We start from the raw sequence: 26545 nt of genomic DNA, 5'->3' as shown, positions 1-26545 counted from the left end.
GATTTGGCTCATTATACTTGATAAACATCAATTATTTCTTGATTGAATACATGCGCTATCATATGCCTTGAATTGATCCATATGTCATGTTAAGAAGCCGAATCTGATAGTTGCATTTTATATGTGCTGCATTAGTCACTTGCATATTAGAGCATGTATTTTTCTAACTATTTTCTTATATTTTGGCTTGCCTTGGTTGAGTATATTTTGGATTGCCTCGGTTGAGTACCAGGTGAGCATTTTTGCTTTAGCATATTGCATGTGTATTTGTGTTGCCATATCAAACATAATACCATAAGGCGAAGTGCTTATTTGATATACCTCTTTGAATGCCTGTGGATGAAGTTATTTTGTCTAAGTTGGGATGATTTGATTAATGTACATATGAGTTTACTTTTTCAAGTAACATATTCAATACTCTTTTCAAACAAAGCATGAAAGCAAAGCATTTCAAAGTGGGCGAAATAGTCTATACTTGGTTGTCTCACATAGTAAGTTAGCATAATAATCAGAACAAGAGCATATAATGTACATAAAGATCACATGATGATTGGTAGAGGCCAATCGTTGATCGGGTGAGTGGGGTACTCAATTCATGACCTTCCCCCCTCATACCTAAGTTCCTAAGCCAGGATACTTTGGTTATGACAGTGGCCTTTGACACGAGCTACGGGTTTCCTAATTTTTTCAAAAACATTTAGGTGACGACTCTAAAATTTGGCAATGCAGTCTATTTTTGGCATTTCTGATTGTAAATTGATTTTTCAAAGATTTGTCGGATTTGGACTCTCATTTGTGTTTTTTTGTTTCACATTACACTTGTGAAACTAGATTCAGAACCACGAGAGTCCGAACTGTAGGGCTATCGGATCCGAGGAGACTAAATCCCTCCGAGGAGCACGAAAAGCCAACTATAACATGAGATTGAAATGAACATGATGAAAGAATTGTCTTTCTTTTTGGGCCTTCAAATTAAGCAATTATCTTCGAGTATGTTTGTGTCTCAAACCAAGTATGATAAGAGTCTCGTTTCTAAGTTTGGTCTTAAGTCTTCCAAACACATACGGACCCCCATGCGCACGAGTCTTCACTTATCCAGGGATTCTTCTGAAACTGATGTTGATCCCACACTCTATATGAGTATGATTGGGAGTCTTTTATACCTCATGGCGAGTCAGCCTGATATTGCTTTTAGTGTTGATATATGTGCCCATTATCTAGCTTACCCTAAAGAGTTTCACCTTTTAGTTGTGTACTGATAAGTATGTGAGTTGGACTATAAGGTGTGGGATTTGGTTCTCTTCTAACACCACTACCGATATTATCGACTATTTTGATGCTGATTGGGCAAGGTATGCTGATGATCACAAAAGCACATCCGGAGGCTATTTTTACCTCGAAAATAATTTGGTTGCATGGCATAACACAAAGCAAAATTCTATTTCTCTTTCAATCGCTGAGGTGGAGTACATTGTCACGAGGAGTTATTGTGCTCAAATGATTTGGATGAAGCAAATGCTTCATGATTATGGATAGATTAGCACACACTCACTCTTTTCTGTGATAACATGAATGCCATGAATATTTCTTAAAATTTGGTCCAACATTCTCGCACCATACATAATGACATTCGTCACCATTTCATTTCCTACTAAGCATTAAAAGCTAATATTTTTACTAATACTAAACCCCTTGATCTTTTTCGTTTGAGTTTCTTAGAAAGACCTTGGGTGTATTGCTTATTGATTAGGGTGTGACTTGTTGCATGAGTAAATGTGGGCTATATTGTATTTTTTGTGCTTAGATGATATACTCTCAATGTCTATGATTCACTTCTTCTTTACACGTAGATATATTTAACATCTCTCATTTTGCAAACAAGGTTTCATGTGTTTTTGTTCATAACTCATGATGAATGTATATGCTCTTAGCTTACATGATCTTATTCTGTACACATCCTTGAGTTAAGAAATTGTAAGGGTTTCTGCATAAATGATCAAATTTTCTCTATGAACCTCTAGCATTGTATCTTGTGCTTTTTTCTTTTTCTTTTTTTTCTTTTTTCTTTTTTTTTTTTTTTTTTTGAGGAATTTACCTATGCTAGCATATATTGGGTGATGTTGAGTCTCTTAACCCCCTGCCATCTTCTTACATCTCTATGGCTTACCCCTCTGTTCACGTCTCTCAAGGCATAAGGAAATGCCTACTTCAAAGTCGCCAACCAGGCTTTATTTTATTGTTCCCATTTTTCTCTTATTTGGTTTTTGTACTCTTGAGCGTGAAAGTCGCTTGTGAGTGCGCAAGAAAATGGTATTCTTTGTCTGAGGGGGAGCTTCCGCGTTAGCTCAACAAGTACCCTTTGATCACTAGTTAGTTGACTTTCCTCAGTCTCTCATAGATTCTCTTGCTGGAAGTCCCGCCATCCGATCACTACTAGGATTAACTCTAGTAGTTATGGACATTCAAGGATTGCACACACACACACTTTCTTTGTGAGATATCATGTTTTCCTTTGAGAATTGCATTCATGTGTTATCTATGTCATTTGCTATGCTCTATCTTGTTTGCAATCGTTTCCATGTTCATATTGTCTATCTTGTAAGATTGAGTGACTCGTGATGTATAGATTGTCCCATCATTGTATCACTTTGTGATATATTGCTCAATTTACTCTATTTTAGGTGATACTATATTTATGAGAGTGTTTTGGATGCTTATGGATGTGTTTGAGGTTTTTGTGTCCTGTTCAACTCTTGAGACCATTGTGGAATCTCTTGGACAGGGGATCCGAGCGAGCCCGACAGTTAGAACCCTAGATTTGGTTCCATGAGTGCAATGTGAAACATAATGAGGGTTTAAATCTAGCAAATCTATAGATAATCCACCAATCACAAGAAATGCCAAAAATGGACTACATCACCAGACTCAAAATCGCCACCTAATCTTTTGGGAAAACTAGAAAACCCATTACTCGTGCCAAAGGCCACTATCCACCGTAATCAAAGTGTCTCAGCTTGAGAACTTAGGTATGAGGGGGGAAAGTCATGAATTGAGCACTTTCACTCACCCGATCAAAGATCGACCTCTACTAATTCTAGATATGAGATTCATTACCAATATATACTCATGTTCTAATTATTAATGCTAAAATTACTATGTGAAACAAACAAGTATAGACTAAATCACTTTTATTGTAATGCTTTGATCTCATGAAGTTTTGAAAAAGGTTTTAAAGTTGTGCAACTCAAAGAAAAGGTGAGTCCACATACACAGAGATCAACATCATCCCAAATCAATCAAAATAACGTCGGCATCTGTAGACGTCCCCGAACGCCCCGGGAGGAACGTGCTCCCGTTCTGTTCATATTGGGGTCACTACAGGTCAGGACTCTCAAATTGCCACGGTTCTAAATCTGAACCAAAGAGTCCAAATCCGGCAAATCGTTTTGAGAAAAACAGATTTTTGAAAAAAGTGCCAAACATGAACTACTTTGCCAGATACAGAGTCGCCACCTAAATATTTTATTTTAGAAAATTTAGGAAACCCTGACTCGTTGCCTAAGGCCACGTGTCCGTCATCACCAAAGTTGCCTCGGCTCGGGAACTTGGGTACGATTGGGAAAGGTCACTTCGTGAGCACCCCCGCTCGCCCGATCAAAGATCGGCCTCTACTAACCATGATATCAAGTTTTGAAAACATTGTGTGTTCTTATTCCGGTTATTAGCCTAGGTTACTATGTGATGCGCACAGCATACAAGTATAGACTGAGTCGCCTGAATTGGAACAAAACATTTCATGTTTGTTTATTTGAAAATGGTTTGATGGTGCTACCCGCAGGTAAGCTAAGACGTGGATTTGCCACCCTCGGGTGGGCTTAGAAAACAATGGTTTTGCCACTATCTAATGGGCTTAAAACAAACATTTGATGAATTGTTCCAATCCAAATAACCCAACCTTCACCCACAGGCATTCAAGCAGTTATATCACATAAGCATATAGCCTCATGGTAAGCATGCTATTCATGGCAGTCACTCGCACGCATGCAAGGATGCTAAAGCATAAAAACTCACCGAGTACTCCAAGCCAAAACAGAAACTACATTAGAAATCATGCATGATCCTAAGTATACAGAAATGCCTAATGCAACACATGCAAAAATGCAAACTATAGCAGGCTCGGCTATTCTAAACATGGCATATGGAATGCTACAGCTAACATGTATTCAACTTGGAATTGAAATATAAATGCAGTTAGTATGATGCGCCGAGCCCGGTGCATGCAAAACAGATGAATGAATGCAAACATGCTATCATACTGTATGCTAATTGAAATATGCCCTAATCTAACCATCATAAGCAGGTAAATAAAAGGGAAGAAAGACGTGGGGTTGGAAGACATACATCACACTCATGCACACTTATTACAACATTGCCCTCGCGCAGAGGGTCCGAATAAATATACAATCCCGAATAAAAGAATATTACAGTCCAAATAATACAGTCCAAATAATGTACAAATTCTTAATTAATTTACAAATTAACTAAGAAAGCTGTAAAACTGGCGTGCAAGCCAGGGACTGCCTTGATTCTGATGAATGATGTATGTTTAGGCTGCCTTGCGCGGAAATCCACTGGGATGCCCCAATTAGCCTCTGTTTGAACCTGTTCTCGAAATGCGTGCCAAGCTCCGAAAAGCTGTTGATTCTTCATTTTGCTACAACAGAGAGCAAGAAAGGGGCATGGCAATGTATTTTCACAAATGTTTGCATGTCTCGATCCTCGTGCCACCAATCACGCAAATCGATGCATGATGGCCGAGGAGTCGAATTGCGCAACTCAATATGACATGAAATGCACATGGAAACACAACAAAACCTAACTCCATCATGGATAATCCGGAGTGTCGGTGACTAGGGGAATTGAGACACGTTCCGTCACTCGGAGTACGAAACGCACCTCGTTTCCCGTGCCCGTGCTAACTCCTATCCCGAACACGATGCAATATGCATGACATGCATGAAATGCAACTAAGATACAATCCTAACATACACAATGTTATGAAATGGCATACACGATGCACGAGGTAATCATGGTATACACAATGCGCTAACATACGGCCTAGCATACACAATGCTATGAAATGAGATGGCATACACAATGCAATATGGGCTTACACCAACATGAGTGGACCTCAGCCGCACTCACATAGGAGGCCATCGGATGAAAAAGAGACAACTCGAGACGCGTGCACGCGTGCACACAAACCGAGGACCGAACTTACAGCACGGAATGCCACTCTAACAAGACATGGCAAAACATGGAATATGGCACACTATAATGAAAAAATCAGAGGTAAAATGAGATGCAAAACAGCCCCGAAACCCGGTAAAATGAAACCCGATGCATGGAACGAGCCCCGAAACATGGATTTTGGTGCATAAAATGGCTTATAACTATACAATACAAACATAATTTGAACATGAGATAAAAAGACAAAAGCAAGGCAGCCCCTAGACAAGAATTTTTACAGTTTAAAGCATGGCCAAACAGTGAGCACAAGTTGGGCTAAATTAGCATACAAAAGTGGGGCCAAGAGAGGGGTAATGAAGCAACTCACAAATTCTGGCCCCAAACAGAGAAGGGGCCTTCTAAAATATTGAAGAGGGGCCAAAAATATGATGTATTACAGTTTATGACAAACCCCAAAAACAGATACAAGTATGCTCAAAATGCTATGCAAAATAATGGCACCAAGAGAGCTATAACATAAAGTATAAAAAGGATGTCCCAAACAGCCATAGACCCTTAATGAAACATGAAGAGAGGGTCAAAATAGGGCCATTTTCAGTTCGGACCAAGGTTCAAAAACAGAATCTCAATAGGCTAATAAATCATGCAAAAATGGGGACCAAAGAGGGGGATAATGACAAGTGGCACATGGAGGTCCCAAACAGTGATAAGCACTTCTTCAATGTTGAATAAGGGCTCAAAATAAGCCTATCTATAGTTTACATCATTCTCCAAAACAGATCATACATAGGCCAAAAATACTATGCAAGATTATGGCATACAAAGGGTTAATGAAGCAAGTGCAAGATGGGGGTCCCAAACAGGGTAAGACCCTTAATGAAAGATGAAATAGAGCTCAAAAAAATGCCACTTTCAGTTTTGGTCGGAGCTCAAAACAGCAAGCAAAAGGGGCTAAGAAAACTTGCAAAAATGAGCTAGAAAGAGGGAGAAATCAACTCACCCTTGAAGACCAATCCTTTGCTGCCTCTTGGACCAAGAAAAGCTGCCTCCTAGCCTCTGAGAAGACCTCCAAGCTTCTGGAATGGAAGTGGTAGTGTGGTGCTAGGTGGTGATGAAGAAAAGGGTGTAGGACTTGGTGTTTTGAGGCTTAGAGTAGAGAGAGAGGGAGAATTGATGCAAGGCTCTCAAAACAAATTTTGTAACCCTAAAAATTGAAGGGGAGGGGCTGTATATATAAGCAAAAGGGGTGGAAAAGAGGGGAAAAAAAGGGGGGGAAAACAAATCAAGTTTCCCCCCAAAATGGCCAAACCCTCGGACATAGGTGTAGTGGAAAACAAAATTCACTTCTAGGACACACTTGGGGAGGGGGTCATGGCCGGCTAGTTTAAAAGGGCAAAAAAGTCATTTCACCAAATAGGTGGCCGGCCAGCTAGATTTTCTGGCCGGCCAGCTACTTTCAGGACAAAAAAATGGACTGCCGGAAAGAAACGTGGCCGGTGGGTGGTAGGAAGGTTCAATGGTGGCCATTCAAGTGTCAAAATTGAAGCCCCGGAAGTTAGATTTCCAATGGCGCAAACCTTGCTTTAAAATTCCTCCTGTGGAAAAAGTTATGCCCTTTTTGGTGAAGCCGCGCAGATTTCGATCCAACCGGAGTGATGCCCTACTTCAATCAACTATATCTTCCCCGTCCGGAATTGGATTTCGGAGATTCTTGAGTGAAAAATGAAGCCCCGGAAGTATTATTTCCAACGGTGGTGGCCTCATAGTTTGATTCCAAGTATCCAAATGAATAGGCCCGATTCGGCAAGGGCTGCTCGACTTTCTTTTAACGGTTCATGCCCATTTTCTCCCCCGACTGGATTTCTTCCCTCTTCTCTTCTTTTCTTCAACTTCAAACCCCTAAGTAAGGTGTTTTGAAAGATTTTTCAAAGATTTCATCTCTCTTTCATTCATTTCCACTTTGTCCTTGCTCGGTTTACCGAAAAGCGTAATTTTTGACAAAATGCGAGCCTCGGAACATCGCAGAAACTTTATTTCAAAAAATGTTTTTGAAAGAGAGGGTTTTAAGTCTAAAATATTTTGATCGAGATCGTTCTGGTCCAGAACAGGGTTATGAAGTTGAGATTTGACTCTCTCTTTGCCGAAGAAATTGAACCTTTGCCCTGCACACCTTTCTCCACCATGTAAATCATCAGTCGCGTCGAAGTCTTATGGACGGTCAAAAATGGGGTGTCTACAGGCATCCAAAGAGATATATCACATAAGCACATAGCCTCATGGTAAGAATGCTAGACATAGTAATGAAAACACACACAATTGGAATGCAAAGATAAAATAAGCTCACATAGTACTCCTCCGTACCAAGTCAAGCAAAAAACGTTAGAAAAAAAAATGCACGATCATAGTTGCAAAGAAATTAATGCAATGCATACACACACACACAAAAGAGCATCTAAAGACTTGGATACTAATCATATGACATGAATCATCTCAAGACATAAGGTAGCTCATATAGTCATCCAATTAATCCCACGAGACAATCCTAAAAGCTCATTAGAATATAAGCAAGGATTGAATTATGAAAATTAAACGTGTTTGAATGATTAGAAAATTAGTGAGAAAGTGATGGAAAATAAAAGAAAATGAAGAAAAACAAGAAAATTATCAAAACAAGCTATAGGGTACGACTAAAACCCTCTATAAGTCCAAATATAATCTAAATTACCAAAGAAAATCAGAATATGGAGTGTTTGGGAGGCGAGAAAATGAGAGAGGAAATGTAATAAAAATTAGAATTCGAGTAATCCAATCAATCGTATAGAGGAGTGGCTAATCCCTTCCACTATCCACAAGGCCTAATCACATATTTAAATAATTAAATTCATAATTTCAGAGTGTTTGGCAAGAGAGAAAATGAGAGAAAATTGAAGAGAAAGTGCAAAGAAAGTTGAACAACTCACTTCAAGTGATGAAGAAAGGCTCCTTAATTAGGAAACCCTTTTCCAAGAAACCTCAAGCTTCTAGGTTTAGACTTGAATTCCCAGCATAAAATAACTTCAAGTTTCCAGCTTAATCCTGAATTACCTGTGAAGATATTTGTGATTTTGAAATACATTTGAATTAATAGCCTATGTTCCAATCAACTAATGAGATTGTTTGCTAAAATAGAAAACTAAGTAAAAAAATGTTTTAATGCTGACAAGTGAATTGAAAATGCAAAAGTCTTAGACAAGATGACAATTGGGTATGAAATGTTAAGAATATTGGGTATGAAATGTTAAGAATAAAGGAAGAGGCTAAGTTTCTTAGGCACTTTGTCAAGTTACCAAACCAAGCCTTAAGTCCCATCAAATAAGGTCGGCTACATGAATCGTTCTTCTCCATGCAGCCCTATCAAAGGTCATTTCGTTAGTCAAATTAAGTAGATCCATATCTCTATTTACAACGCTAGCCAATGTCAATATAGGCCTACCCCGTCCCATAACACTCTCATCAACCCTTACAGTATCACATCTCTTCACTATAGCCTCTATTGTTCTCCTTTGAATGTGACCAAACCATCTCAATCGATTATCTTTCAACTTATCTTCTATCGGTGCTACTCCTACCCATTCTCGAATACACTCATTCCTAATTCTATCTTGTCTAGTCTTGCCACTCATCCACCTATGCATCCTCATCTTAGCCACACTCATCTTATCTACATGTTGTTTATTGGTTGCCCAACAATTCGTCCCATACAATATCGCTGGTCTAATAGTCGTTCTATAGAACTTACCTTTTAGTTTAGTGGGTATTCGTTTATCGCACAGTACCCCAGACACACTTCTCTATTTACACCATCCCGCCTTAATCCTATGAGCCACATCCGCATCAATCTCCCCCGCTGTTATGATAATTGATCCTAATTAATGAAAATGTTCACTCTTAGGCAGTTCGTGGTTCTCAATCTTCACTTCTCCTCTGCTTTCATTGTTACTGTTACTAAATTTACACTCCATGTACTCTATCTTAGTTCTACTTATCTGGAATCCTTTAGATTCAAGAGCTTTTCTCCAAGTCTCCAACTTTGTGTTAACTCATTCTCTAGTCTCATCCATTAGCACAATATCGTCTGCAAAAAGCATATACCATGGCATGTCATCCTGAATATTTCTCGTCAACTCATCCATAACTAAAGTAAAAAGATAAGGACTTAAGGTAGATCCTTGGTATAACCCTACAGTGATAGGAAATTCATTTGTCTCTCCAGCAGGTAATCTAATAATGGTCACCACTCCTTCATACATGTCCCTAATCACATCAACATAACCTTTTGTCACCCATTTCTTCTCTAACACCCACCATATTATATCCCGGGGCATTCTATCATATGCTTTCTCAAGGTCAATAAACACCATATGAATATCTCTTTTCTTTTCTCTATACTTTTCTATTACTCTTCTCAAAAGATAAATTGCTTCCATTGTTGACCTGCCAGACATAAATCCAAATTGATTCTCTGACACCTCTATTATATCTCGTAATCGGCGTTCCATCACCCCCTCCCACACTTTCATTATATGACACATTAGCTTGATTCCTCTAGAGTTGTTACAATTCTGGACATCTCCTTTATTCTTATAGATTGGCACTAAAATACTCTTCCTCCACTCATTTGGCATGTTCCTAGTCAACAAAATTTTGCTAAACAACCTATTCAACCAAGCAACCCTTTTTTTACCCAAACACTTCCAAGCTTTAATAGGGATATTATCAGGTCCAGAGCCTTATTTGATTTTATCTTCTTAAGTGCAATCTCCACTTCAAAGTTCCTAATTTTGCGATAGAACCTGTAGCCTTGGTTTATCATATTACTAGTTATTTCTTCCCCTATTGTCGTATCTCCATGTTCCTCATTTAATAGTTTCTCAAAATAGTTCTTCTATCTTTCCTTAATCTCTTCATTCTTCACCAATACTTTAGAATCCTCACTATTGATGCACTTAACTTGTTTAAAATCTCTTGTTTTTCTCTCTCGTATCTTAGCAAATTTGTATACCCTCTTCTCTTCCTCCTTACTATCTAGTTTAGTGTATAGGTCATCATAAGCTTTCAACTTAGCCTTTCTCACCACTTTTTTGACCTCCTTATTAGCCAATATATAGCTCTTAAGGTTTTCCTCAGTTCTATCCTTCTGCCACTTTTTAAAGCACTCTTTTTTTGCCTTAACTACCGCTTGAACCTCTTCCCTCCACTACCAAGTTTCCCTAGATTTGGGTTCCGTCCCTTTCGAATCTCCAAGCATTTCTCTTGAGATTCTCCTCATACAGTTGGCCATCGAGTTCCACATTGTGTTAGCATCATCTTCCAAGTCCCAAGTACCTTCCTTATCCATTCTATTCTTAAATATTTATATTTTATTCCCTTTAAGGTCCCACCGTCTCATCCTAGAATGCCCACCATCCTTCCTAGCTTGGTATAGTACTATAAAACATAAATCTAGTACCAAAATCCTATGTTGAGAGGCCAGGCTCTCTCCAGGAATTACTTTACAATCATTGCATTTTAGGCGGTCTACTTTTCTCACTAAGAATTAATCTATTTGGCTCTTAACTGACCCACTCTTAAAGATTATCAAATGCTCTTCCCTCTTCTTCTACATAGTATTGGCCACCACCAGGTCAGAAGTCAACGTAAAATCTAAGATGCTCTCTCCAGCCTCATTTCTGTCACCAAAATCGTATTCACCATGCACCCTTTCATAGCCTAGTTTATCTATGCCTACATGGCCATTAAAATCTCCACCTATAACTAGGTTCTCTCCTATGGGTATCTCTTGTAAGATCTCATCCATTTGCTCCAAAAAATTCCTCTTAGTCTGGTCATCTAATCTTGCTTGAGGGGCGTATGCACTAATAACGTTCACTATATTCCCTCCAATAACTAGTTTAACTAACATAATCCTATCCCCTTTCCTAATGACCGCCATTACATTCTCCACAAGATCCTTGGCAATTATGATTCCAACCACATTCATGCGTCTATCCTTACCACTATAATACAGTTTAAAATCAGTATCCTCAATTTCCCTAGCTTTCTCAGCCGTCAAGGTGTTCAAAATCTTGTCAACTAGAACTTGTTTGAGAGATCATTCATCAAGGTTTCAGTTTGCACTTCTTCTGGAGGTATGTGTACTAATTATGAAAATAAGAAAAATATTATTTATACTACCATTTGCACACTTACATATTGTGAAAGTGAAAATTCAATATTGCAGTGAGTTTATGAGCTTTCAATTAAAGCAAAAAATTGATAGAAAATTCATTCAAATAGAATCATCATTCAACATTGTAAGGGAATGGTCATTCCAATGGGCTGCTAAGTAATGATTATTCCATTCCATTCTACATTTATTTCAGTGAACCAAACACTGTCTTCGAGTGTATGGACTCATCAAATGAGTGGTCTGAAACATGTTTTCTTATTTCTTACTAAACCAAATGGTTCATTTTTTTTTTTTTTATTAGATACTTACTAAATGTTTCTTTTAAGATCCAACCATTGTTACTAAATGGAGTTGTTATTATGGATAAATATTCTATTCTTGAGCTACTATTGAAACTAATAGTTTTAATTGATCAAATGCTTTTGTAGTTTGTGATATTAGTTGAAAAGTCCCTATTAACAACTGAGATTTGGATTAAAGGAATGGACTGTGTAGCTTGAACCCCTGCATCCTTCTTCGTCATGTTATTTTTTCAATTTTCTTTGTACAAGAGGTGGTTACTCAACCACAACACCACAATACCTTAAATTCTCAGATTCATAGAGACACCATTTGAAATACTGATGTATTCTCTACTAAGCAACAAATGAAATGGCTTATGTTGGGTCTGCATTCTAGGCTTTATAACCTTGCAAGAGAAAAAAATCAAGAATTTTGAATAGAGATTGTCCATGAAATAGCTGAATTAGGTGTTTCAAGTCTTCAAGTTTGTAATTAGTCAGTTATCTCATCAGTTATGTCTGAACTCCCATATTTCCGATTCTAATTGAAAAAAAAAAATTGAAAATATTTCTTTAAAGAAATGTTTACATTTCTTTTTTTTTTTTCTTCTTTTTTTTTTTTTTTTTTTGAGGTAGTTTGTCTTGGATTTGCGGATTTGGTTTGTGGGCTTGATGGATTTGTTTCTTTTTATTGATTAGGTCTTGCAAGTTCATGATTTTCTGTTGCAAGGATAATATGATCTTTGTTGTTTATTGGGTCCATTTTAATCTTTTTGATATGTGCTTTAGGGATCTTTGTTCTGCTTAATGGTCTTCTTTTTTTTTCCAAACTGATCTTGGAGAATGGTACCAAACTATACTGCTCTGTTGTTTTTTTTTTATCATGATTAATTATATATTCAATGAAAGTTTTAGTTTCAAATGATGGTATGTGATTTTGTATTTATTTTTTATTAACAAAAATTCAGGGATGTATGGCTGATCTGTATGTTTAACACACTAGAAATTGTGGCACACGCAATATGTGCGAATGTGATTTTGTATTTTTTTTTTTTTTCTTCTCTTGTACCGTTGGATCCATCATTATAGCTCAACACTTCTTTCTCTGCTAATGTCTTTGTTAAAACATGATTTTTGCATATGTTATTTTGTGGTTAATGGTGATTGGATATTAAATTGAATGAGAAAGTGAATTAATGTTGCATTTTGAATGGGAGTTATTATTTCATATTAGTGCTATTTTTTAGTTTTATTACAGGTATTTTTTTAATTCAATCACATAAAATTAGCACAATTAAAAAATAAATAAAAAAAAGACATCACGACGTTTCTAAAACGTCACTAAATATCATACCAACAGCTGGATTTTTTTAAAAAGAGAAAGGTGGGCGTTTTCCAAACGTTGCTAAATAGAATAATGATGTCACGTTACCGTTAGTAGAACTTTTAACAGCATTTTTAGAAAACGCCGCCTATAGTAATATAGCGATGTTTCTAAAGCGCCATAAGGTTATAGCGACAGCCGCATCTTCGGCGCTTGGTACTAAACGTTACAAAAGGATTTGGCGGCGTTTTTGGAACCTATAGCGGCATTTTTTAAACGTCTCTAAAACTCGTAATTTCCAGCAGTGGGTTATTCTTAAACTTATATTTGTCGTCAATTTTTTAAAAATAAATATAATTCAAACATATAATTATCAATATTCAATCACCTTGATTTTTTTTATGAACAGTCTACTTAATGAATCCTAAAATATGAACAGTTCAAATCATTAAAATGAATTCCAAAATTTATCTATTAAGTTCAAACATTCTCTCAAATTGAGATGACAACTTAAGAAAAATCGAACTATTTTAATAACTGACCTTTTTTTTTGGGGGGGGGGGTTGGGGTGGGGGGTTATAATCCAATGTGGACCAAACGAGCACCTCCATTAACAGTGACTTCACAAACACTCCCTGCAATTTGCTAAATAAAAAAATGGTAGCAAATTTTTTATTATTATTATTATTTTTGAGGGGAGGGGGGGAATTAATAAAATTAATTAGGTGATATATAGGGTGTGCTTGGCACTAATAGGAGCAAATTTGAGATAATTTTAAGTTTTTTCAATTCTAATATACGTAATTAACATCAATTTGGAAGAGAAAATTGGTGGAAAATTCATTTATATAGGTGTTCATGGCATTAAGTCCAATGATTTATTTGCTTTATTGGTAAGAACATGATAATAAAAAGTTCTGAAAAAGACAAATTATTGTTTTAAATAATTTTTCTTTCAATTTTCACCATTGTATTATTACACCCTCACACAACACCATCGGTAGACATTTGCTAGACCACCGCTGAGAAAGTTGTTGATGGTGGTGGTGATGATTTCGACAGATATGCTAATCTTAGGTAGACAGATAAGTAATATGTGGACAAATGGGTAACACATGGATAGACAACTGAGATTTGGACATGTAGGTGACAATTGAACATATATGAGTAATATGTTTTTTCACATTCTTGTTGTTCTCATGGTCTCAAAAGATTTATGGTTGGAGTTTGAGTTTCTTTTCATGTTTAAATTTGAGCTTGAGAGAACTTGAGGAGTTTGTGGTTCTTACTGCGAGAACCGTTTAATGATCCGAATTGTTTATTTTATAGGACCCTCCATTTATATTATTTATGAAAAAATAAATAAATAGTATACTCTTCTATTCTTCTTTTTTCTTTTTTTCTTTTCAAAAACGTACTTCATGTTTATTTTATCAAAAACAACTACGATAAAATGAGAAAAGTTAAAATAATTGAATCGACTTAATCTTTTCATAAATGATATACATGGAATATCTTACAATATGAACGGTTCGAATAATCAAAATAAGACTCATAGTGAACCTTACATACTCTTCAAATTGTCTCAAATTCAAACTTAAATTATGAAAGAAAACTCAACCCACAAGGTGGGGTTGAATGGAGTTTTGGGTTTTGTAAAATTGTTCCGTTAATGCATAGATTGCAACATATTCAAAATCAAAATTAACAGTGCCTAATTGTTATATCATTTTGAATTTTTTAAACTTTCTTGTAAGTATTTTTAATTTTGAAATAAAAATTATAGTATTGAGCTTCCTCTTTACAACTAAAAAACATATTGCATTTGCTTTCGCATTGCATGACAAAACCCTATAAACAGAGGGAGAGTCGTACCAGACTTAAAATAGTTCTCAATTCCAACATGGTAACAAAACTCGTCTAGATTCAATTTTGCTTTCACCATCACCACACTATATATATGTGTTGGGATCTTGTATATATAACCATGTCACACACACCCCCTAGCATTCAAAACAACTCATAATCATCTTTTCAAACCACTCTCAAAACCCAAAACAAAACAAAAAACCAACTAAACTCTCTCAAGCTCAAGCTCAAGCATGGCAGCAGAGAAGGTAGTAGCAGTAGATTCAGCCTTCATCCAACCCGCCGAACACAGACCCAAAACCGTCATCATCGCTGAATTCAAATGCATACCACTGATCGATCTCTCCTCCACCAATCCAAACCTTGTAACCCAGATAAGCCAGGCCTACAAGAACTGGGGATTCTTCCAAGTCATCAACCATAGTGTGCCAATGGAATGTCTGCGAAACATGGAGTCGGTGGTGAAGAAGTTCTTTGCGCTGTCGGAGGAGGAGAAAAGGAAGGTGAAGAGGGATATCAACAACCCCTTAGGTTATTATAATGTTGCGCATACCAAGAATGTGGGAGACTGGAAACAAGTGTTTGATCTTGCTGTGGAGAATCCCGCCGTGTTCCCGGCTTCTCATGAGCCTGATGATTAGGAGACTGTGGAGTACTTTAATCAGTGGCCGGAGAATCTCCCTGAGTTCCGGTAAGTTATACTATCTATCACTTGCGTTTAGAAAATGATCATATTCTTACCCCCAAAAAAAAAAAAAAAAAATTCACAGAATTTTATAGAATACTTAACTAATACATACATTTCGGTGACATTTTTAACAAATACATTTTTTTTTTATCAACATCAAAGAACCCTTTATTGATGATGGAGAACCTTACACGAAGGAAGAAAACATCAACAAAAAAGGGAAGGATAATGCAAAAGCCATCATAACAAGACAACCCAATCCCAACTAGGGTGGCACTAAGCAGCTCGCATAATCACATGGCAGCACCAAACCAAGAACCTGTCGATGAGAGACCAACAGATACCTACAATACAGCAACAGAGTTCTGCAATACAGCAACAGATACATACAAGACAGCAACAACAGAGAAACAAGACAGCAGAAACTCCTTCTGCTAACAGCCATCCAGGTCCCTTTTAATCTACCCAAAATACCAAAACCAGCAACCACTACATACTATACCCCATCAGATACAAAACCACCTGCAACAAAGAAACAGATTAGAAGAGACACCTAATACTAACAGCAGCCCAATTCACCTTAGACCACCCAAAATACCAGACCAGACCCCATCAGATACAAACCAAATAGCAGCCCTCTGATTCTTGCAGACCCAGAACCAACCCTCAGATTTTATCAAGCCTCAGATTATATCAGACCATACACCCCAGATAAACCAGTCTAGAGTCCAACTCAGTAGGCAAAAAGTTGATTAACTCCATAGCAATCCTCAACTGCATTCCTTAATCTGAGCCAAATTGATGATTAAATCCAAGCCTAAGTACGTGTTCCCTTTTAAAGAAGCTTTAACCCATAGAGCAAATCTAATCTTTATAAGCTCACCTAACTTAGATCCACAAGGTTGCACTCCATTAAAAATACAATCATTCCTTAACTTCCAAATGGACCAAAGCACTATAGAGGGCAAAGCTCTCCACAATCTCCTAACTTATGATTCCAACCTATCCACCAATGAAATAAGCCATCAATAGTCCTTGGCATCACCCATGAACAGCCACACCAAAGCATTACCTCAGACCACACCTGCCATGAAAATGGACAATGTAACAACACATGAATAGCAGATTCATTTTCAACTTTGCAAAAAGCACATAATCCAGAAGCATCACTGTTCAGAACACCTATATGTTGTAACAAGACCCCTGTTTTCACTCTATTCCTCCAAGCTAACCACCCAAAAAATTGGATTTTGGGGGGAATGTCATTATTCCACACAAACTTACAAATTTAGAGAGAATGGCCCAAGAGGGAATCACTAAACTGATATTAAACTTGTCACCATTAAATCCATTCCAAACAGGGCAGTCTTCCTCATCCAGTCTTAGAGGAGGGGTCACCAATAGCACTGCAGGCAACCTGTTAACCTCTGCCTTTTCCCAATCATAAAATGACCTACGAAAACAAAAGTTCCATTCATGGATATATTGTTTTAAAATAGTAGGCTCAAAACTCTCAGTCATATCACCCTAAAAAAAATACTTGTATATTTTATTTTTCTACTTTTATAGCATTGCCTTTTGGGACAGAATTTTAAGTCATCTTTATGTTTCTCTATATCAAATGTGTGGGAAATTTTCCGACCACACTGCCAACTCAGTAATTCAGCTGGAGAGCACTGGCAGAATAGATGGCACCTGACTGACCTGCAACAGAAAGAGAAGATTTCGGCGGTGATTCGTCCACACGGGGGCACTCCAACGATCAAGTCAGTATATCTCTTAAAGATAATCAATTATTCAACTCACAAGCTTGAGCCTAAAAAGCATACCTTAGACCTATGGGGGTGCCTCTCTTTTATAGCCAACATAAACCTAGTCCCAATAGAAGCTTAACTTCTATGGACTCAGGTTTACTGCTAATCTTGGACTCCCAATAAGATTAGGATAAACTCTGTAAGAGTCTTATCTTAATACAAACTGAAGTCTTTTCTCATTCTAGGACTATTGTCCCTCATCCAGGTTGAGTTCCCTTTTCATTCTAGGATTGTTGTCCCTTATCCACTTATCTCGGATTCCGATATCTTCGGAGATAGCCTCGGCTTTGCCGAGATCACCTCGGCGTCACAACCAGGACACGTGGCACCTCGGCTGACACGTCGATGTCACCTTGCCACGTGTTGGTACTCAGAAAATATATCCTCACAACTGCCCCCTAGGTTCTATTACCTCAGCATTCTGAGATTATGGAGCCTACACTGTTCGTTCATCTGTGCCCCTCTGTCCGAGATCAAACTCGCCGACCTCAAAGTTCCCTGGACTTTACTGTCCACTGGTGTCAAGAATCAAGTTTCATGCTTTCCAAGCTGCTTGAAATCGCACCTCCTAGTCGAGGTTCTAGTTCCATTAATTCCTAAACTCCAAGAGCTTTGCAACTGCTCCACTCACACTCTCTGGTGAGTTCCCGATTTCCAGTCATCTATTTGACTCCGGCGATTTTCATATCGGCGTTCATTTCACTTTGTAGGTTCATAAACTCTTTACTTGCTATTAAGCTCAATCTTTCATAACTCTTCTAAATCTGTTTACTTGCCATCTGTTGCCTTCTATTTTCGTCTGTCTTCAATTTTTGAATTGTTTGAATGCCTGGCACTGTTCTTGTCATATCCGCTTTCTGTTGCTAGCATCGTGTCTGGGTCATTACTTTCATGTTCTTCACATAATTACTTAGTGGCTGTGCACTTGGCTTTATTCTTGAACTTTGTCGTCTTCTTGACTATTTTTCTCTTTTTTCATTCAATCCTCTGGCTTTTTCTCTTTCTAGCTCTTTTACTTAAATCCGTCATTGTTCCAAGCTTTCAAGCTTCTGCAACTGTCTTCGTTCCTCTCCTCCGGTGAAGCTTACGTCATTCTGTCATTGTTGTCAGACTTCGGCAATTCTCATTCCAACTTCCCTCTTTCTGGTAAGCCACTGTTCCTTCTAGTTTTATTTCTTGTTGCTTTCCAAGAAGCTCTGTTTCATTGTTAATCACCATTGCTGTTTTACCCGTTGTTTCTAAATCATCTTCTTGAATACACACTGTTCATACATCTGTTGATTTCTACCACTGTTCTTGGCTTGACACACTTGTGCAATCTTTTTGTCTTGAATTCCTGATAGTTTCATCACCATTCTTGATTACGAATTACATTCTTGTTTCTGTTTTCTGTGTCTTTTTCCAGATTCTTGCTTTCAATCCTTGCCTTCAAACTCCGAGGTGCCAATCGCCGAGAAGAGCCTTGATCAAACTCTTCGGGAGATCGATGCTGAGCTCGAGGCCGAGAAGGCTACTGAGAAGTCTTCCCAACTGTCTTCTATATCCTGCCATTGATTTCGAGTAGTTTTGTTTCCTTTTTTTACTCCTTGTACCTTGTACCTTGTACTTTGTCCGTCTTTGTATGCTTTTAATCCGACCGACGTGCCATTTTTGTAGTCTGAATAATTTACTTTTCAATATTCAGGCCGAAGTGCCTTCTTTCTTCTTTAAATGCATTTCTCTGATTTCTTCTTTGAATGTATGTCTTCTTTTTTCTACTCTTGTATGATTCTATACTTAGAATAATTTGCATGTCTTCAAAGTACACCTTGACTGTGCAATCTCTTCGGGTAAAATACCTCTGTCACAACTTCTAATCTTGCTCATCTCGGCCTTGTCCTAACACTTGAAAATATTGTAACAAATATTTTCACAAATGTTGCTTAGGACTTGTCACTTTCTCAATGTCTTCTATCAAGACTTCAGTTTTCCATATTTCAAGTTTTGACAACTTGGTAGTCTCGGCAAGTACGCAGATATTGCTTGAACTTGACTTTACCTTGTAAATTTTTCTCAAAAATTTCCACAAGTGTTTAACCATCATCCTTTATCATAACCTCGGCTTAACTTCAGCTTGTAAATTTTTCTCAAAATTTCAACAAGTGTTAAACCATCTTCCTTTATCATAACCTCAGTTTAATTGTAACTTGTAAATTCACACAGAATTTCAACAAGTGTTTAAACCAATCTTCTTCCAATACGACCTCGGTTTAACTTCAACTTGTAAATTCAGATAGAATTTCAATAAGTGTTAAATATCACATCGGTTTAACTTCAACTTGTAAATTCACACAGAATTTTAACAAGTGTTAAACATGACCTCGGTTTAACTTCAACAAGTGTAAACATCATCTCGTAGGAATGGCAACGGGCCGGGGTGGGGCCGGGGACCCCACTCCCCGTCCCCGATCCCGGAAGGTTAAAATATCCATATCCCCGTCCCCGATCCCCGGCGGGGAAACTCGTCACCCACCATCCCCGTCCCCAACGGGGATCGGGTTTCCCCGACCCCAAAAAATCCCCGAGGTTTTTTTAATTTTTTTTTATTTTGTTCAAGAACAACAAATCAACATAGCAGATCTGAGTACCAACAATCATCATCAACAGATTTAAATTAAAAAAACAATTAATCTGAAAAAATATATATATGTTTTCATTATCATCAACAGATTTAATTTATAAAAAAAAACAATCTGAAAAAAATATATATATACATAATCATCATCTCAACAGATTTAAACTAAAAAAGAAATTTGAAAAAAAAAACAGATGTACCAACAATCAGATCAAAGCGAGAGAGAGAAAGAGATAACAGATTTGAGTACAGATCTAACAGTAACAGATCTGAGAGACCGTGGCTGTGGCGAGATCAACACAGGTATTAGCGGTTGTGGATGTGGCTGTGGTTGTGGCTGTGGCTGTGACCGGCGGCTGTGGCTTTGGCGAGATCAACGGCGGTGGTAGGACATGCCGACTGTGAGAGTGAGAGAGTTGAGAGAGAAGAACGAGAGGGTGAGTGAGAAGAACGAGCGGCTGTGGCTGTGACGAGATCAACGGCGGTGGTGGGACACGCCGACCGTGAGAGAGAGAGTTGAAAGAGAAGAACGAGATGGTGAGTGAGAAGAACGAGAGAGTGATAAAGTTGAGAGAGTAAGTGAGTCAGATAGATATAATGAAGTCAGATAGATATAATGATATACTATTGCACTAGATATATATTATAATACAACTAGTGAGTCAGACAGATATAATGATACACTATTACACTACATATTTATTATAATACAACTAAACACCAACACAGGTATTAGCGGGGAAATTTCGGGCCGGGGCCGGGGCTTAGGAGCCTATCCCCGCCCCCAACCCGAAATTGATCGGGGAGTGATTTTTTAATACCATCCCCGTCCCCGTGGGGATATTTTTCGGGGAAAAACCACTTATTTCGAGGTCGGGGGATCGGATCCCCGTCGGGCCGGGTTTAAATTGTCATCCCTATCATCTCGGTTTAACTTCAACTTGTAAATTCACACAGAATTTCAACAAGTGTTTAAATATCACATCGGTTTAACTTTAACTTGTAAATTCACACAGAATTTCAACAAGTGTTAAACATCATCTCGGTTTAACTTCAACTTGTAAATTCACACAGAATTTCAACAAGTGTTAAATATCACAACGGTTTAACTTCAACTTGTAAATTCACACAGAATTTCAACAAGTGTTAAATATGATCTCGGTTTAACTTCAACTTGTAAATTCACACAGAATTTCAACAAGTGTTAAACATCATCTCGGTTTAACCAACTTGTAAATTGCTACAAATTTTAACAAGTGGTAAACATCATATCGGTTTAACCAACTTGTAAATTGCTACAAATTTCAACAAGTGGTAAACATCATCTCAGTTTAACCAACTTGTAAATTGCTACAAATTTCAACAAGTGGTAAACATCATCTCAGTTTAACCAACTTGTAAATTGCTACAAATTTCAACAAGTGGTAAACATCATCTCGGTTTAACCAACTTGTAAATTGCTACAAATTTCAACAAGTCGTAAACATATTCTTCTTCTCGCTGCCCCCTGCATGGCTTCCACATACTCCTTTGCGAACCTTATAAAAGGTCTTCAACCTGGCTAACTGCAGTCCAACCTTGTGTGTTTTTTTTTTCATCTTCTAGGATCTGAGATTTGCTCACTGAGCTCTTCTCTTTTCGGACTTAAGTGCCGAGATCTTGTTTACTAGAATCTTGGATCTGCTCACTCAGGTTGAGCTCTTCTCTTCTTGGACCTACTCATCTAGGTCAAGATCATGTCTTCTAGGATCCGGGATCTGAAATCTGGGATCTGCTCACTTAGGTTGAGCTCTCGTCTTCTCGAGCCTACTTGTCTAGGCTGAGATCATGTCTTCTCGAATCCGGGATCCAGGATCTGGAATCCGGGATCTGCTCACTCAAGATGAGTTCTTCTATACTTGAATGTTATCTCCTTGGGAGCGCTCATGTCCCCTGTCTTTGCATCCCTTCTGGAAGGGTCTTCATTCCTCCGCAGGTATCTATCCTTCCATACCTGGAGGTCATCTTCGTTGTAGTATCTTCTTCGATCTGTTGTCTTTGGTGCGTCACCATCCTGGCCGACATCTTTCACTCCGTGACTCTAGTCACGAGTTTCTGTGTTGCTATTGTCCCCTTCAACGTCGAGGTTGATAGATCTTCCATTCCCAACAGGAGCGTTGTCTCCAGTCTGATCCTTTTGTCCGTCATTGGCCATCTATTCTTCTTTCTTTCCCACAGACGACGCCAAATTGTGTGGGAAATTTTCTGACCACACCGCCAACTCAGTAATTCAGCTGGAGAGCACTGGCAGAATAGATGGCACCTGACTGACCTGCAACAAAAAAAGAAGATTTCGGCGGTGGTTCGTCCACCCGGGGGCACTCCGACGATCAAGTCAGTATATCTCTCAAAGATAATCAATTATTCAACTCACAAGCTTGAGCCTAAAAAGCATACCTTAGACCTATGGGGGTGCCTCTCTTTTATAGCCAACATAAACCTAGTCCCAATAGAAGCTTAACTTCTATGGACTCAGGATTACTTCTAATCTTGGACTCCCAGTAAGATTAGGATAAACTCTCTAAGAATCCTATCTTAATACAAACTGAAGTCTTCTCTCATTCTAGGATACTTATCCCTCATCCACTTATCTCGGATTCCGATATCTTCGAAGATAACCTCAGCTTTGCCGAGATCACCTCGGCTTCACGACCAGGACACGTGACACCTCGGCTGACACATCGGTGTCACCTTGCCACGTGTTGATACTCAGAAAATATATCTCCACATCAAACACTCACAACAATTAAATTATGACTAGAGATTTTTATATGATTCACTATGAGTCAATTGAATTATGACTAAAGATTTTTGTATGATTTACTATGAGTATTTTGAAGTAAAGAGAAGAATTTGAAAATGAAAAAATAAAAAATTATTTTGGAGTATTAATTTGGAATCCTTAATCCAACCCTAATGATATAAAATAGATTATGTGAAGGGATGAATCCACACTCATCTCTCTATATCTCGAGAAGTTATTCCATGAGTAAGGAATTCCATGTCAGTAGTGTGCCTAAACCATGTGAACAATGCATGGAGGAAAAAAGCCACATTACATTGAATAATTATAGCAACTTTGTCAATAACTATCACGTTCCTTAAAATTTCATTGATTGAGCATGCTACATAAGCACGATGACGTGGTGTACCTGATCTATTAATTAATTTATTCTATATCTCTCTATTCTCTCTCTTTCACCTTATTAGAGATCAAAATAGAGGTATTATATTGGAAGATATAGCACCTCTCATTACTAACATTTCCCTTTACATAAACATTAATCCAATCCACCCTTAATCACAATGTTGCCATTGAAAGTGCATTGGGACAAATAATGTCTCATCATGTTTGTGTGATCTATGGGGTTCTTTAGGACTAATGTTTTTTAGTTTAGTTTTTGAAAAATGTGTCTGAATATTTTTTTTTAATAAAAACTGGATTTATTTTTTTAGATACATCTATTTTAAAAACTAAAAAATTTGTAAAAAAATTTAAAATTTCCACTAGAGACAAAAAAAAATTGGTATTTTTGTTTTGTGTTGTCTTTAATGAAAATTTTTAAATATTTTTACAAATATTTTGTTTTATTTAAATAATTAAAAAAAAATATCTAAAAACAAAAAACTCAAAAACAGAGTTATAAAACAAACAATGTATATATGTGATGTAATAAATTTGGGTGCTGTGGTCTATTTACTGGTGCGGTCTATTCACTTGCTGTGTTGCTGGTGTGGTCTACTTACTTGCTGCTGTGGTCTTTGATTATGTATTGTGGTAGTTTGCTTTAGTTTAGTTGGTTTGTTTCTGTTTTGGTGGTTGGTTGGTGTCTCACCGACCTCGGCTGTGTGCTAGCATAGCACTTGCCTTTTCTTTATTGATGTATCACTTTGTACTTATCAATAGAAATTTTTTTGCTGATCAAAAAAAATAAATTTGGGTGAACTCAACCAGGGAGGCATGTGAAGGATATGCTGAGAAAGTGAAAATCCTAGGTTTCAAGTTGGTGGAACTCATCTCCCTAAGCTTAGGCTTGCCTGAAAATCGATTAACTGGATTCTTCAAAGAAGGCCATGCTAGCTTCATTAGGATAACCATTCTGGCTCCAGATGACGTCGGAGGATTGGAAGTCAAGCGCAAAACAGATGGTGCTTGGATTCGAGTTCAACATATCCCAGATGCTTTTATTGTCAATCTCGGTGTTATCATGCAGGTATTTCATTTAGCTTTCCATGTTTGGTGACGTTTTCATTTTCGTTTTTCATGTGTTTTTGTATGCAAAAATAAGTGAAAAGTTCAAAAGTATCCATCTATTTTATTTTGTGTGTAAAATGTAAATTTTTTGAAAATTGAAAAATAAATTTTCAAGCTTTTTTAAGAAAATGGAAAATGAAAATATAAAAAAAAAAACATGATACATACCCTATCTAACCAGTTAGTTAAATGGATGTCTTTAGTAATTTTAACTACTATTATGTTCATTTTTCTTAGTTATTTTGTCTGTATATCGCCACTAGTTAACTCTAAATAAAAAGTAAAAAAATTTAACAAATTAATTTTCATTTCTTTTTTTCTCAGTCTTCTTTTTTTTTATTTCTTATTTGACAATGCAAATTAAAAATTATAATTTTTTAAATGACTTACTAAAATAAAAAGTATTGTTAATAAGCTAGTTAAAATAGATATGGTACTTTTTATTTAATCTTACTAGAATATTATTGGAGATGCTTCAACACATTTAAGTCATTTTCTTTCTCACTTTCTTTGTTTTTCTGCCCCCTGCCGGGGGGGGGGGGGGTCCCGGTTGATTTATATCATTTTACCAATATTAAAACAAACTTAGAAAAATTTTCAAAAATTGAAATATATGAATCAAATTTACATGAAATTTATGAAACAAATTTATTTTGGATGTAATATATTTCGGATGATGATTTTAGGCTAAAATAGGCAACAAAGAAAAAGAAAAAAAAAAAAACTAGAATAGCCAATACGATAAAATATTACATTCTACACATCAATTCGACTTTTAAAAATAATAATAATAATAATAATAATTTCACAAATTATCCTAAACACAATTTTTTTTCTTCTTATAAAATAGCCAAAAAATCAAAAAAATAAACCAAAATAGCCAAGTTCCCAAATGAGGGCTAAATTTAAATCTACTCTACACAGTCAAATTTTAAACACATTTCTTAATATTTTTCTTGAATTTATAGCATTTTTGTATATCATTATTTGAAACATGTTTCCGCCGCACCCTAGCCCATTGAATTAATCAATACACTCTCTCAGATTTGTCCAAAATACGATTTTTCTCCTCACATCCTAAAAATTACAAATACTCCATTGGCAAAAAAAATTATGCAATTGTTCTAATAAATAAAATAAAATTATCCAAATACCGTCTAATATCAAAATAAAATTATCATACTACCATTATTTTCATCCACTCACCACCAAATTCCTCTCTCTCTCTCTCTCTCTCTCTCTCTCTACCACCATATTATTATCTAACATTCTTCAGCAACACATTAAAATGCTTGTAAACAATAATGTTGGTGGTCCTGATTGAGAGTGGAAGAGGGTGGTGCGATGGTTAGATACAGTGATATTACTGATTGAGATAAAATAGAAAATAAGAGAAGTGAGATAGGAAAAAGAAAAAATAAAATAAAATATTTAATTTATAAAGGTTAATATAGGTATATCTGGGGAAAAAAATTGTTACTTGTGGCATACATTTTGATAGTCTGACTTAACGATTGATTAATAAAGGAGGCTATTTATTATGTGATTGGAAACCTCAAAGGGTAGAATGAAATTTCTCAAACATGAATAGAGAATCTATTATATTTTTAGTTAATCTCAAGATATATTTGTAATTTACTTAAATATTTATGTGATGAACTATTAAAGAGGTGTTTTGTACAGGCTTGGACTAATGAGAAATATCAGAGTGTGGAGCACAGGGCAGTGGTGAACTCAGAGAAAGAAAGGCTATCAATTGCTTTCTTCTTCAACCCAGCACACCATGTCAATGTGGAGCCCCTTTCTGAGCTCATAGATCACCAAAACCCTCCAAAGTACAGGGCCTACAACTATGGGAAGTTCTTTGCCACTAGCAAAGTCAGCAATTTTAAGAAGCTTGATGTTGAAAACATCCAACTTACTCATTCCAAGTTATCACAGTAATTGCAAATACAAGTGCACATACACCATTCACATAATCAAATAAAATCCTTTCATATGAGGTTTGGTTCAATTTGGTAATTGCCTTTTTAATAATTTTTTATTGATTTTTTTTCATCTTTTAGTGAATTTTGCTTATTAAATTTTTAATTTTTTTTTTAATTTTAAGTCTTAGTAGGCTAGGCAGACTTGAAAATAATAATCACTACAACAAAAAAGGGTTTTTACGGTGCGCAATGCATGTCGTAAAAACCCTTCTACG

At 36.9% G+C, this 26545-nt stretch overlaps 1 pseudogene; it reads left to right on the top strand.

Moving 5' to 3' along the window:
* Positions 1 to 15165: 15165 nt before the first annotated feature.
* On the top strand, positions 15166 to 26328 carry LOC145821693 (protein LATERAL BRANCHING OXIDOREDUCTASE 1-like; annotated as a pseudogene).
* Positions 26329 to 26545: the final 217 nt, after the last annotated feature.

The sequence above is a fragment of the Camellia sinensis genome, chromosome 3, assembly GCF_055761805.1.
Source record: "Camellia sinensis isolate YWXY chromosome 3, ASM5576180v1, whole genome shotgun sequence".
Lineage (NCBI taxonomy): Eukaryota > Viridiplantae > Streptophyta > Magnoliopsida > Ericales > Theaceae > Camellia > Camellia sinensis.
The sequence above is the reverse complement of the archived record's forward strand: the minus strand, read 5'-3'. Positions and strand labels throughout refer to the sequence as shown.